Source organism: Melanotaenia boesemani, chromosome 20 (genome assembly GCF_017639745.1).
Source record: "Melanotaenia boesemani isolate fMelBoe1 chromosome 20, fMelBoe1.pri, whole genome shotgun sequence".
Lineage (NCBI taxonomy): Eukaryota > Metazoa > Chordata > Actinopteri > Atheriniformes > Melanotaeniidae > Melanotaenia > Melanotaenia boesemani.
The window spans coordinates 6,834,432-6,847,958 of NC_055701.1; positions in this window are offsets into that span (position 1 = coordinate 6,834,432).

The following is a 13,527-nucleotide window of genomic DNA, read 5'->3' on the forward strand; positions in this document are numbered from 1 at the left end:
GGATAATAACAAATACACATCTTGATGTATGTTTAATAAGATTAAATTTTTGTATGTCTGCTGTCTTGAAGCTGGGATGATGGGAATCCAGTCTTTCAAGTTAATCACTTTGGCCAGACAACAGCAGTGCACAGTATGAGGCAAATAGAGAGGAGCAAGACATTGATCTGCCATCTCTTCCCCTTCACCCTCTTCTTTCTTGCTGCTCTGTTTGACTTCAAATCTGTATTCATCTTTTATCCATTTGTAGCCTTTGACCTTGTTACTTATAGACATCCCACTTTCTCCTATTCTAATCCTCTGTAAAATATTCTCGCCTGTAACTAAGTCACAGGGGACTTCCCGACTCGCCTGTGGCATAATGAAGATCTGAGATGTGTAACAGTGTTTTCTTACAATTCTATCTTATGGTGGACAAAATGTTCTGACAGAGACACAAAGGTAACAGGGAAAACACCAGGGGAGAGCAGGCGCCGCCTCTGACATTTACACACAGTTATCGTGGACCGACATGTAGACTTATGTCCATATTTCTTCTGGGACTGAGTAAAGTTGATTAACATAAAGTTAATTTTGACCATTAAAAATAAATCATCAGCTGCAGCTGATGGATTTTTGTCACATGTGGCTCTAAAGCAGTGTAATGGTGTTGCGCTGCAGAAACATGATTAGATATTCATGAATCAGGTGTGTTGAAGCAGAAAACATCTGAAATAGAACAATGGATAAAGCTGCACACCCTCTGCACAATACAGTCATTAAATAACAGAGTATCTTCAGCTGTAGGCTTCTTCAGCTAGGCTGCAATAAAGACTGATACAGAAGGTCATCTCTGCACATCGCTATGACCTTTTACAATGACTCTCTGTTCCAGGAGAGGGGAATCCTTAAAGATAAAATACAATATCTAAATTAAAATAGTTGGCCTCTTGGATCAGAGTTACGAAACACTGATGTAATCCTTGATTTGCTAACTAGTTCAATGCAAAAACTTTTTAAAAACTAATTTGTGTGGTTGCATTTGGGAGCCTTTTTGAAATGAATGCTGCTGCACCATTATCTACAGAGCTGAGCTCCATTTGTTACTGCTGCAGCACTACAATCAGTAATGAAAAAAAATCATCATCCATCCATATACAAATCAATAAATTTAATTTCATGTCTGCTTGACAAACTGCAATGAGATGAGTTTGGAATTAGAGCATAGTGTGGCCATTAACCGCTTACTTTTGAAAGGGCTGATTGACGCAGCAGGTGTGCAACAAGTGGTTAAACAGTCGTCAATGATATTAATCTCAGAATTTCATTGAGAAGCAGTTTATGTTCTTACAATGACATGTTTTCTGTAATATTACATGTGCACTTCAATGCTCTTAACTGTTGCACCCAGCTACTCTGCACCTGAAAGTCCGTGGACTCCACCATATTTTCTTATTCTCTCATCTTGGTGCGAGCTACCTTTTCCAGATTTTTCCAGATTTTCACAGTTTGACTCATGTTTGTCCCTGGGTTATCAGTTCCTCAGCCAAGAGGAGTATGACGTCCAGGTATTGGGAGGTGTTCTTTGCAGCTTGTTACAAGACCTTATCAGTACTGATGCCATAAGTTGGTGATGGCCAAAATCAATGAAGTGAAATATGGTGTGAACAGTCCTCGGTGGAATTAACACATTAGATCTTTTCTCAGAGATCTGGGATATTTCTCTTACAACACTTTTGCACTATACTAAGAAGCAGAAATTAAATAATTTTACCTGAACTCTTTTCTGGATGTCTTGGGTCAGGCTTTAAAGACGCACAGGAAAGTTGCATAATTTCTCAGTGAGACGTGCCCCTATCAATGGCTATTTTTGCATCCATCTTGAATCCTACATGTACTGTGAGCTCTATCCAGACTGTAAAAGACAGTGGCTCTTGTCTCATCTCTTGCTCTGTCCCTCGCTCTCTTTCTTTTCCTCTCTTCCTTTGATAATGTCTTCCTGAGTTACTTTACTAAATCTGCCACCATGCACGTTCAAAACTGCTGGTGTGCTTATATCCGCTTGCTAGCTTGCGGTGCAGTGCGTAAAGTAAAACTAAGCTGCAACGTGATGCAGCGTCCTGGAAGAAGAAGTTGTATTGAGTAGTTTCTCAGCCTCAGGAAATGTAAATGTAAATGTAAATGTAACTGTCCCATCAAATGAGTCAGGAACTCAGAGTTTTATGGACTAAAAGTTACGAAATGCATCTTTAAAGGACTAAATGTGCACTACATTGTTACGAATGGCGGTGGAGGTGAGGACCCAATAGCAGGCAGAATCAGGCAGGAGGCAGAATCGGTGCAGGTAAAGGGTTTATTCACCAAAACTCAGGACAGGGAACCACACACAACAGGGAGTAAACCACATATAAGGATCTGACAAAGCAAACTGATAACCATGGGGTATTTGTAGACAGGGGGAGTAATTAGGATCAGGTGAAGAGAATGAGAAATCAAACCAGGTGAAATAACGAGGAACAAAAAACTGAGCACATGAGGGAAAACAGGAAGACTGAACTAAATATGACAAAACCAGAAACCAAACCATGTTCTAAACAGAAACTAAACATGACAAAAACCCAGAACTTTAAACTAAGACCAAGGCATAACAAACCAAAACAGACAAAAACCAAACATAAGAATCAGAAACCACACCATGAGCCATGACACTACATGGTACAAAAATAAATTACTGGGTCTAAGGAGGGTGTTATCCAATGTTGTAGGGTTACACACAATTCAAGACTAACATGTCAACCAATCCTTTGAAAGTTGTTGGTGTCTTGAGTTCAGTGCTGATACATAAATAAATGAAAATCTGTGCAGCTGTGGCGGTTGACAAATGGTATTATCGTAATTACAAAGTGTTAATAACACGACATCAAACAAAACTCAGTAACTTAGTTTGAACTTGATCACTGTATTGTAATAAACATGATAATTGAGGTTGTATCTCATGGAAACTAAAGTGAAATCTATGAGGAAACAATGATACAGATGTGCGTGTGTGTGTGTTTGTGTGTGTGAGTCACTGTGGGGAGGATGGTAGGAATATTGATTCCCCTGTCTTCATTAGCATGTACCTGTGGGGCTAACGTCTCTGTGGGATTCCAGCTAGACAAGCCAACCCTCCGTTTCCCTGCCTGTGGTGAAAGACTGGACTGCCAGTCCCCTCCTGTGCAGCCTGACATGTTGGACTGAGAGGGAGACCAAAATAGAATCAGTGAAGATAGCACCAGAGACCAAAAAGGATCAGACAGTGTCCTGGCATCTATGACAACCATGCTGAGGAAGACATAAAGTGTAACCTGAAATGTCTACAGCCATTGCGGCTTCTTACTCCTCCATAATTCATAAACCTCAATTACTTATAATGAAGACTGGACATGTTTCCCTTCACAGGTTCATGCTCTGATTCTTAAAGCCTCTGACACAGATTCTGAGTCAAAGCCATTTATGCAGAAGTATAAATGTTTATTTTACTTATTTTACTGTTTTACAGAAATACTCTGTTGACTTTAACTTGGCCTGAATAATAATTAATACATTTACAGTTATTATTAATTCAAATGATTAATTTGTTAGGCTATAAAGTCTCTCATTTCTTCCTCTTATCTCTTTAATTCCATATTTTGAGGAGAAAACTCATTGTTGATGAAGCCTTTGGATGTTATTTACTTCCCATTTACCTTGTGGAACTAGTGAAATCCCACTTTCACTTTATCATCATGAATCTTTGCACTTATTGACAAAACAAAGGAAAACAAGAGAAATAAAACCCACAAATAACCAGAGAGAATTTCCAGAAATTTAAAAACTAGGATAACACACTGAGCTAAGTTTGTTTTCAGACAAAGACATAATTAGAGCTTTCCAGTGACTAAAATTCCCAATGCACTTGATTTTATTATTGATCATATTTTATTGATGATATTGATTTGAAGCTGCATGTCCCAGATGAAATTCTGACTGTTAGAGACTGATTAGTCCGGCTGTTTGTTAATTCATTTTAATCAACACTCCAGCAGTTATTACTCTAAAAAACTCGTAATCCTCAAAATTATAATTTCTTTCCCATGAAAAAAACCGATGGCTTGCGTATGCCATCTTTTTCCTTGTCACAGTCATCACATCTGGAGGTTTTATGACTTTTCATCCTTTTCATAAAATGTAAACAGTTAGAAAGACAAATATTATCACTCAGCTGGTGAGACGATGACGTAAAAATGCTGCACTATGATCAAAAACGTGGTGCTGATGTAGAACAATGTTTAGTATATTAGATGCTGCGTTCACTTTCACTTGGATATATGAGTTTTACCCAGGTAAAGGTCAGTTTAGATAAAGATTTGTCTATTTTTGGTGAACTTTTTAGGGATGGCCCCACTCTTGTTATTTAGATTGCAACTTTCAAACAAAAGTGTATTACAAAATCATTTATAGTAAAAAAAAAAAAAAGTTAAATAATTTACTAATACAGTGGAAATAAAGTATAAATAATAAAAACATTTTAGAATAAACTTAAAACAAGATAATCAATTAAATTTAGATAACATTTTTAGATTTGTCTTATAAACAAAGAGGGAATCATCATTTCAGGAGAGCAGCCTAAAAACTAAAACATCTGCCTTCTGTTCTGGACCTAAAGATCCTTCGGACCACTAATAGGCCAGAATTCAGGGAGCAAAGGGCTCTAATGGGGTGACATGGAACAATAAGCTCTTTCAGGTAAGATGGTGCTGGGCCAAAAGGGTTTTATAAGTCATTAAAAGAATTGAATTATACTCTAAGCTTATCAGGAAGCCAGTGAAGGGAGGCTGAAAGGAGAAATGTGGTGTCTGTAAGTAGCACCTGTCAGTACTAAGGCAGCAGTGTTTAGATTAATGGATGATTTAAAATGTGTTGTTTGGGCATCCATCATGGATGTCATGAATGCTTGATCAGTCTTTCAGCATCACTTTGGGAAACAATGCTTCAAAGAAATAATGTGCAGCAGAATAATGTGCAGATTTTACAAAAAAAAAAAAAAAAACAGCATTTAATGGAAACCTGTTGAAATTGATTGTAAAAAGAAGCCTTTATATCTCATTCTGATTTGTCTTAGTTGGCAAACAGATCTTGCCCTTACCAATATGGCTGCCATTCAGATGCATGTCTGTAACAAACATAACATCCATCTCTTGTTAGCTAAGATATGTTTGTGGCCTTGTCTTCCTTAATCGGTTTGCTGTAAAAAGAATAGAAATACTAGAATTTCAAAGCTGATGCCCAGAAACAATATGATACTCAATGCTGTTTTTAATATCACCACATGAAGCTAAGAGGTATAATATAAGAATCTGGCAGCAGCTATTCCTTTTAAAAAAACGTATATGTACTGATTTTTTTTTCATTCTGTCTCTTCAGCAGACTGATTAGCCGATTCTTCTCTTTAAAATGCTGCACTTGTTCAGTGTGTTCGTCTCTGCATACTTTATGAGTCATGCTGCTGTTGCGCGTCAGAAGTGTTTCATGTTTAAAGTTTGTGGTCAAGTCAGCAAACTAGTTTTCCTTACAAATATTGGACCACAGCGATGGTGGTTTATGAAATGCAGAGCCTTCCTTTCTTTTCAACATTTTTATTCATAAATTGTTGGATGTTTCATGACAGAAGAAGCTGCCTGATTCCACCCACAGATTCCACATCTTATTCTCATTATCTATTCAGGGCTGTCTAGTTAAAGGTCTGAATGCTTGCTTCTTTTAACAAAAAAAACGTACTTGCATCACAGTTTCAAAGACCAAACAAGGCAACAGTGACAGAGGGTAAATGATGACCCATGCAGCTTTAAGTATCCCCACCTGTTTTAATGGCTATAACTTGTACTCTCCAACCTCTCAGTTACATAAGACAACACACACAATAGCTTGCTGCACATATTCTCAATCCCTCCTGCTATTTAACAAGATTTATAACAAATATGGTGACAGCTTTAAAAATAAATGATGAGCTGAAAAACAACTTTGTATTTCTTTCCAAGTTGCAGTGTTGCAGCTGTTGTAGAATACTGTTGCCAAAAATACCTGCAAAATGCAGCTAAGTGGTCGCAGTCTGAAGCCTGCAAAAAAAAAACAACATTAAGTTAATTTTATTTAATAAAAATAGGGGGACTGATGGTTCAGTATGAAACAGAAAACTGTATGCATTTGTTTTCAGTAGGCTTGATGATTGTAATGGAGTTTTTAGACAACTGCAGCTAAAACTGCAAATGATGTTTATTTATTTTATTCTATTTTATATAATTTTTTTATTTTAAATACTTATGCATGCTCCTTTATATGTAATTTTTTTATGCTCCTTCTTATCACCATATTTTTAAATAGTTTTTATATGATCTGTGAATTTACGGCACTATTTTATGTGTTGGTATGATGTTGTGTCGATGGTAAATACGTGGACGTGATTGTTGCTGCATTTCATGGCTGCAGCTGGGGTGAATTTCTTCTAGTTAAAGTTAATCTTGATCTTGAACTAATCCAGAATTATGCTTGACTGTGTGTGTTATTATATTTTAAAGCAATTTGTGTTTTTTATCTGTGAAAGCTGCCAAAGAATTTATTTTTAAATGCTGATGCAGTTGTACAAAGGTCTAAATGGCTCTGGAACAAAATATATATTTGATCTGTTGATACCAAATGAGCCACTAAAACTTTTAAGATCATGTTTTCCATCTGAAGAGTCTTAATTTCTTTTTTTTTTTAAATTTTCCTACATGTTTCAATAAAGATAGGGAGTTTTTATTGACAACAATAACATTGCTTGGTTCTCTCACTCCCCCACAGAGCCCTTATTACTGAGAAGTTTGACCCAATGAAACAGAAAAAAACAAACAAAAACAAAATAAAGATTAACTTTACTGACATGACAATGTTACTTGTACTTAAAACGTTTCCATTTTTCGTCTTTACCAATTCTGATGCATTGAAAATATACAAAATATAACAGGCAATTGTGTTATTCAACCTAATATTATATAACTTTATTACATTACCACAACTGATGTAGCTTCAATAGTTAAATAATTAACAAGTCCTCTTTAATTCTGCTGCTTGAAGTGTGTAATGTGTGTCTCAGTTGATTAAAGTCAGCATAAATATCTGAGTTTAAATATTTGGTTCACAAACAGTAATAAATATTCCTGTGGTCTGAGTTAAGAGATGACTGGGACAAAAAGAGAAGTAAGAATAAGTCACCAATTTAATATGACCTGCAGAATCAAATATCTCCACAGGCACCTCACTTAGCACCTTGGTTTCTGTGCAGGAGAGGAAGAAGGTCGAGGAGAGAAAATGTTCCTGTAGTCAAAATACCACTTAGGCGTATTTCAATGGAAAAATGCTTTTTCACCTTTGGCACCAATAACTTTTAATGCAGCAGACAGACAGTAAAACTGGGAAGAGATTTGTATCAAAGTCCCACAGGCTTCAACTTCCATCCATGTTCATATATTTTCTAAACCGCTTAATCCAGTTCAGGGTTCCGGGAAAGCTGGAGCCCATCCCAGCAGTTAGCAGGCGAGAGGCAGGTACACCCTGGACAGGTCTAACACAGGGACAACAACCACTTACACTCACTGCTAGGGTTAATTCAGAGTAACCTCTTAACCTAATATACACGTCTTTGGACGTTGGGAGGAAGCCGGAGTACCCAGAGAGAACGCATGCATACACGGGGAGAACATGCAAACTCCACACAGAGAGGCTACTGTTCGAACCTCTCCCTGGCCGAGGCTTGAACCAGTAACCTTCTCGGTTTATAATATTTATAGATGTCATTATTTAGTAGCTTTTGTATCCTTTCATTATTCTTTTCTGTAGAGCTTTGGGGTTGCATTAGTCTTTGAAGTTGAGCTGAGTTGAGTGGTAGTATTGCAGATGACATGTAGGGCCTTAAAGCAACACTACATAACTTTCTGACCTAAAACTCCATGCTTCTGACTTGCTGTGATGGCACACCGACATTCATTGTGCACACTCCAGGAGCCGTCATACCCCTGTAGCATCCTCAGGCTTCATAACTGAACTTCAGCCCAGAGCATCATGTAGCAGCTCCGTTTGGCTTTATGGCACCGTGCTGTCATAGTCGTAATAAGAGTTCTTAAAGGGCCATTCTACTAGTGGATGCTTAAGTCCACTAGTAGTGATGTCATCAGATGGCAGCCAGCAGATTGGGATGCGCCCTCATGTGTAAAATGCAAAGAATGTTATAAATCTGTAAATTATTTGGGGGAAACTGCAGGCTTGTTGCAGGTTGGGTTGGCCCATCCTCTACAACACTGTTTCACTACCCGATGGCGTTGGAGCCTTTAGGGCCACCAGCATCTGGCTTATATCATAAATGTCACCTGTACTCACTGAGAGGGTTGTGCAGAAAGGCATAAACAACAGGGACAGAAGGCACAACATTTGGTCTCAGCTCTGAGGCTTTAAGAAAAAAAAAAAAAAAAAAAAAAAAAAGAAGCAATTGTGCTGTTTTAACTTCAAACCAAAGGGGCCTTATAGTGACTGAACTAGCTCTGGGAACAAAAGCTGGTAACAGAACATGAAAAAACAGCTTAAGAACACTGCTGCTTTGGATGACGATACACACATATGGTGAGAAAAAATGTTGAGAAATTAAATCCCTCTCTTGTGGACCTTGTGAATCTGTCAACATGCATTACCAACTATATGCATCTAGGCATAAATTTGAGCAGTTATATAAAACTTTACACTTTCCAGAGATCCATTTTACCTTTGCTGAGATAGCTGATGCTTGCTCAGTTTCCTGGTGATCTCAGAAAATACAGTGAGGTTGCATAAGGCCTAGGATGCCATATTGTGTGACACAGGTCAGCTTTAAACAGAAAGCATCCCCTCCAGCTGATGTGCTCTGTCACCACTACTGCTGCTTTCCACGGGTTGAGTCAGCTTGTGTATTGCCACATCTTAAAGGTCGTGATCCAAAGTAAACACGCAACATAGAGACAATTTGAGTCTTCTTATAACTCTTAAAAAGCCAAATGTTCCGAAAGTTATTGACATTTAAGTTACAGCTGAATAATCGACTTAAATGAAATGGCTTTAATGGGTCTGGAAGAGACCAAAGGTCATGGTCTTTGTGTTTGACATTTTATGAGGAACATTTTTTCTTCCTATTATGTGTCTTTTTAAGGATGAGAGCACTGATATCATTTTTATGCCCAGGAAAGAAATAGTACCATTAGGATGAGTTCTCTTTTTTTTTATATTTTTTTCAGACTTACACACAAATGCTATAAAAGCATAACTCAGTGAGTTTTAGCATTGCTAGCACGTTGATACTAAACTATCTTCTTGATTTAGCCCCTATTTATCTCCAAGATAAGGGAAAAAATTTTTTTTACCTGTTTTACATGTCTTCCATTCCCCCCGCCCCCCAGTGGAGACATTGATGTTTTGCAGCTAAAAAAAAAAGATAACATCAAGGAAATAAGCAGGTTTAGATGCTCATCATTTTATTATTCCCCCAAAACTACAAATCCCACTAAAGAGGGCAACTGTCTGCCAACTTTGTGGTAACCCTGGGAGGAACATGCGTCCAAAAACCTGATAATTTTAAAGAACAAATATGGCCTGTTACAATGATTTTTTTCATAATAATAATCATTAACAAGAGAAACTTAATTTGGGTGCCTGAGACGCACGTTTGAAATGAGCTGAATATGCGGACATTGGCCGAGTTGTTCATGCTTCAGTAATGTGTTACCATGACTTAATAATCACTTTTCCATGCATAAGTAATCCATTGCCACATAATAACATATATTTTCTTCCGTTGTCATTATCTGGAATATCAAGTCTTTTCTTTCTTTATTTCTTTTTTTTTTTTTTTTTTTAAGCAACTGGTGAGTTAAAAATTAGCTCATTTTAAATCCATCATCTGCAAATGTCCATCTGCATGAATGAAATTAATCTTGTTTTGTGTCAGTTTATCAGCTACGTTCTACAAAAAAGTTCCAAAAAACGTTGATGGTTCTCAGAGAGCGAGAACTCCTTTTAAAAGTTATAGGAACTAAAAGAAAATGCTTTTGGTCTGGCTTCAATGCATTACTTTCCCAACATCTCTGTTCTGCTGCTACAGCCAGTGGTTATACAATTACAAAAATATCTCAGCCAAGACTTCCTGGTTGGAACAAGAATCACTCTTTGAATGTGGATTTGATTTTAAGCCACTGAAAAATATCTAAACTGTCACAAGATCACAGCCAACATGATTATAATTTATCCAGTCTATTCTGTTTGTGGAACCAAAGCCAGCTTATTAAAAACTTGGATCACAAGTATCCAACAAACAGAACACAGACAGCGTCTTAAACAAAATCTCTTTCTTACAGGAAAATATCCAGTAGCATTTAAATATATTGGGTATAATTATTGTTTTATCCCATTTTAAATCATTGCAACCTTCCAAAAAGAATGCACAAAAACTACAAGCTGTAGTTTAATTTTAAAACTGTTTTTGAGAAAGGGGGATTTGCTAAATTAGATGTGAAATGTAGTCTGCAGTTAGTGTTAACATAGCAGGCAGAGGATATTAAACACTTTATCACTGGTCAAATGATTGTGACTCAACAGCTGCACCTGAAAGGAAAAAACTGTAGCCTCCTTTCCTTTTTTTCTGGGTTGTGGGAGGCAAATTGGTCAGGAGGGAGTAGTGAAAACCCAGCAGCCTCCTGCAATAACAAGACAACGATGTGTTCAACATGTGTAACGAAATCATTTTCCTGTCAATGCACAGTGTATAAGAACACAGAGCCAGTTAGTTCAGGATGAGGATTCAAACCATGTAGCAATAAACTAGTCATTAATGTAATGTTAATGGTGGAAACATATTCAGCTTTAATAAGATAATTCTGTTAAATGGCAAATGTTTTGTCTGATCAGTACAGGCGGATACTGAAATACAAACTTTATTATGCCCTCCATCCTTATTGCAACACTGTGTAAATGTTTGTAATTACTGATACTGTTCATTATCACGAGTTATGCTCAAATTACTCTGTAATTTTAGCTGTAGTTGTGCTTCTCAGAAATAATCCCGTACTATTACGCCCAAAAGGAGCAATTAAACACAAAACAAAAGCATTCTTTATTGTTCATGTTCAATTCACACAGCCCGATCTATTATCCAGTCTTGCAGAAATGCTCAGCTTTGGGAATTACAGAGAGATAACAACCATGAAAAAGTGACAAGTGGCTCAGAGGTGGGCGTCGAATAGTTTGAGGCGGCATCAGTGGGTGAGCGCAAAACAAGTACACCAAGACGGCGAGTGACTGCAAGGACCTGAAGCATTAGATGCACGGAATAAAACCAAACACATCATGCTCTTGCTTTATTTATTTTTGCTTCTTTATTTGCCATTTTGTTAACCATTACCCATAACGAAAAGAGAATGTCTTTGCAACCACAAGGTCTATTTCTATACTTCTGGAGTCAAAATAAAGGGAACGCTGTGAGATTTAAGATGTTTAATTATCAGTATACATATGTGTTTCTGGTGAAGAATAAATTATGGCACATAGCACAAATAAAAAATAATTTAGGGTCACCTAAAAAGGAAACAGAAAAACCACTTTCAGGATGAAAATATTGGAATGATGCAGCTGTAACTGTATATGAATTTTATAAGTTATCTCAGGTTTGGGAGCAGGACCTCATCCACACCTCTAATCACCTGAGGAACCTTTTTATACTCGCTTCACTTCCTCAACTCTGTTTGTCTTGTTTTATCGACCCCACCCTTTCCCGTCCCCATTCTAGATGTTTTCCATTTTTGCCTCCAGCCTTCTTTTCTCCCACTTGTCTCTCTTTTTATCTATCCCTATCCGTTACCCCCTTTTCTCTTTTTTCTCCTTCCAAATACCTTTGTCCTTCTTTCTTGTTATTTTTCTTCCTTTCCTTGGCTGCCTCTCTACCTCTCTTGTCCGTCTTTACCTCACTCATTCCTTTTTTTCCTCCTGGTTTATACATTTCTTTTTCAGATACCATCTGGGGTGGGGTTCCATAGGACTGGTCTCCCTCACTAGATGTCTACTCCACATCCTCCTTTCCTCAACCTCAATACATCACTTAAAGCTCATATCGTTGTGGCGTCATGCTTGTTCGCGAAACCTCTGTTATATCATAGCACAATATGTAAACATTACTCTGCAAAGACCAAGTCTGATAAAGTGAATCAGGAGAAAATGAGAGATGTTCAGTGCAGACAGTTCAGGTGAGGGCTTCAAAATGGCCATTTCAGCACAGTTTGGTACCATCTGTTCTCACAGTTCCCAAACTGGGCACCCTCAGGTTTTAAAAGGGTAAACCAATATTATATCTTTCTCCCCAGACTGAGGGTAATCAATATTACAAATAAAATGTCTGTTTAAATGAATAATTTATTGAATTTGTTTCCAATAAAGGTGAAAAAAAATACAGTTAGGTCTTTCTTACAGAGATGCATCATAAATATGTTGTATGTGTGCTCATGCACTGGCAGAGGCGCTTAAAGAATAACTCATATCTAAAAATAAAGAGCTCTGCATGTACATGGATCAGCAACAACACTGAAACAACCTGCCTGATATTCTTTATAACCTCTGTGTGCTGATAAAGCAGCTCAGATTGTTTGCGACATGAACTCACAAAACCTCAGAAAGTGTTATGTGGTGTCAAGACTCAGTCAGCAGATCCCCTAAGTCCCTTAAGTTGCAAATTTAGGTCTCTGTGGTTTGCACTTGATACTCCTGCACACCATACAGATTACAGATGCCATTTGTTGCAGTTTTTGAGGACACAGATACAGCTCTGATATATATATATATATATATATATATATATATATATATATATATATATATATATATATATATATATATATAAGCTGTGACACAGTATAAATAAAAAACTATGTAATGATCTCATCTCTTCTTTTACCAACTGTCTGCAAATGTCTAGGAAGTGAGGAATGTTGGTCCATTCTGGTCAGATGCAGGATTCTAGCTTCTCGAAAATCCTGGATCTTTTTTGGGGGATTTTTGGTTTCATGGTGTTTTCTATTGGTGAAAGGTCTGGACTGCAGTCAGGCCAGTTCAGCAGCACCTGGACTCTCCCACACAGCCATGATGGATGCAGTATGTCATTTATGATTTTATTGTGATCCTTGCTATTTGTTGCTGCCTTTTACAATTTCTTAATATCTGTAATGCTTTTGTTTTATGTAAAGCACTTTGAATTGTCCTGTACATGAAATGAGTTATACAAATAAATTACCTTGCCTACAAAATCTCTATGTGCATGTTCTTTAACTGTCCACTGATAACAAGGTGGATGATCCCTCTCTTCGTTAGTCGGCAGGACATGGCGTCCATGTTGTCCAAAAGGAATTTAAAATTTTAATGAATCTGACCACAGAAATGTTTCCCACTTAGCCTCAAACCATTTTAAATAATCTTTGGTCCCCAGGA